Source organism: Anopheles gambiae, assembly GCF_943734735.2.
Source record: "Anopheles gambiae chromosome X unlocalized genomic scaffold, idAnoGambNW_F1_1 X_unloc_4, whole genome shotgun sequence".
Lineage (NCBI taxonomy): Eukaryota > Metazoa > Arthropoda > Insecta > Diptera > Culicidae > Anopheles > Anopheles gambiae.
This window is the reverse complement of record NW_026902648.1, coordinates 40001-42500: the sequence shown is the minus strand read 5'-3', so window position 1 is coordinate 42500 and position 2500 is coordinate 40001. Positions and strand designations below refer to the sequence as shown.

The 2500-nt window shown below is 47.2% G+C and overlaps 1 pseudogene; it reads left to right on the top strand.

Annotated features, from left to right (window-relative positions):
- Window positions 1–2500, top strand: part of LOC133394730 (large subunit ribosomal RNA) — a 9186-nt pseudogene that overhangs the window by 3510 nt on the left and 3176 nt on the right.

Here is a 2500-nt window from a genome sequence, read left to right as displayed (position 1 = left end):
CAGTGGCTGATGACCAACAGCCTGGTCCAAGTGGGTTGCAAAGGTTGCAACAACAACAACAACAACCATCGAGGTTGACCCCTGTTAGGGAAGCGGTGGAAAATATTCCAAGTCCGAGAAACGGACCGAATATTAATGAGGGTAGCATTAATAAGAGGAAGAAGAAGAAGAGCAAGAAGAAGCAGAATAAGCCCAGGAAGCGGCCTGAGGCTCTGCTGATATCGGACTGCACTTCCGAGGAGCTGGCGAAATTGCTCAAGGAAATGAAGCAGTCCGATGCTCTTAAATCGGTTGGAGAGACAATCTCTAAGGTCCGACGGGCCCAAAATGGAGGCATGTTGCTAGAATTGAAGCAGGGTAGTTCTGCTAGTGCAATTGCCCCAAAGGTTAAGGAAGCGGTGAAGGGCAAGGCGTCAGTGAGAACGCTAGCTCCTTCTAAAATGATTGAGATCATGCATCTCGATGAAATTACCACCCCCTAGGAGGTTGCGGAGTCTGTCAAAGCACAGCTCAACATCGAGATAGAAATAGATCGTATCAAAATGAAGAAAGGCCGCGCGGCCGGTACGCAGTGGGCACGGATCAACGTATCGCTGCCAGACTTTCAAAGCTTCCTGAATTTGGGAAAGCTGAAAGTTGGTTGGTCGATATGCCATATCCGCGAGGTTATGGAAGAGCAGAAATGCTATAAGTGTTGGAAGGTAGGCCATACGAGCTACCATTGTAGGGAACCAGACAGAAGTAATCTGTGCTGGAAATGCGGTTTGAGTGGACACAAGAAGCAAGCTTGTACCAACTCTGTCAAGTGTTTGGATTGCGGTACGAGGTCACAGAACCTTCACGCAACGGGCAGTTATATGTGTCCTAGAAGGCGAACGATTAGATCTTAATGGTTAGGTTGCTACAACATAACCAGAATCATAGTTATGCTGCATTCCAGTTAATGTGGCAAACGATTAGGGAAGAATCTGCGGATATAGTGTTGATTGCAGATCCGTATCTGGCAACAACCAACGTCAAAGTGTTACGCAATGACGATAACACAGCAGCGGTAGTGGTTAACGCGGACTTACCAGTTAAGGTAGTCAGTAAGGCTCTGAAGGGTTTAATGATAGTTGACATAGGTGATATGCGAGTGGTTAGCGTTTACGCGCCACCTAGATTTAGTATGGAAGAATTTCAGAACATGTTGGATAACACGGTAATGGCCGTAACCGGTATCCACAAATTCGTTATCGGGGGGGACTTCAACGCTTGGTCAGCAAGTTGGAACAACCAACTTGGCGAGCGTGGAGAAACCCAGAAACGAAGAGGTGAGTTGGTCTTATCAACCTTTGCGCAGATTGACGCAATTTTATTGAACGACGGTAGCACCCCAACTTATGTTGGACCAGGGCGTACGTCAGTAGTTGATCTTACTTTTGCGAGCAGAACCATAGCAAGATCATTTAAGTGGGAGGTGTTATCTAGTTATATGAACTCGGATCATCGTGCGATACGAATAGATCTCGAGACGCAAAGCGTGCGTAACCTGTCCCGACCCATAACGGGATGGAGCATCAAGTATTTTAGCAAAGATATATTTGAAGTTATGATGCAAGCCGCTTTTGAGACCGAGGTCACAACAAGCGAAGACTTAATGCGTATACTTGTCACGGCGTGTAATGCGACGATGACTAAGCGTAAGAGGTACACTCCTAACAAGAGTGCATTTTGGTGGACGTTAGAGATTGAGGCACTTCGCAAAGAGTGCAAACACCGCGATCGATTAGCGCAAAGAGCATTCAATACTGATCTCTATTCTTCTTTTAGGGACGAGTTCAAGGTGGCAAGGAATGCCCTCAAGCGATTGATCAAGCATACCCGACAGAGGAAGTGGAAAGAGTTCCTGGGAACAGCGAACAACGCATCATTTGGTATTGTATATCATACGTTCAAGAAAGTGGCCGAGGGTTCGATTGGACCCCGAACCATGACATTGGACGAGTTTAGGGAAGTGGTGAGCGAGCTTTTTCCTACTCACCCAAACACGGTGTGGCCTGAATATCGTATCGATCAGCCACGAGAGTTTGAAAGGGTAACTAATGATGAGATTCTTGCGGTTGCTAGGAGACTACCTAACAAGAAGGCGCCGGGACCAGATGGTATCCCGAATGAGGCGCTGAAAGTTGGTATGTTGACTGCAACCGCTGCATTTTGCAGGGTTTACCAAGGCTGTTTAGAGAACGCGAAGTTCCCCGATGAGTGGAAAAGGCAGAGGTTGGTGTTAATACCGAAGCCGAACAAACCACCAGGGGAACCGGGTTCAGTTCGCCCCATTTGTCTACTAGACGGGGCAGGTAAAGGTTTAGAACGCATCATAGTGCAACGGCTAAATGCACACATCGAGGAGGTCAACGGACTGTCTGATGACCAATTTGGTTTCAGAAGTCGTCGATCTACAGTTGATGCGATTAAACGGGTAGTGGACATTGTTTCGGTAGCTAGAAGTAGAAACAGA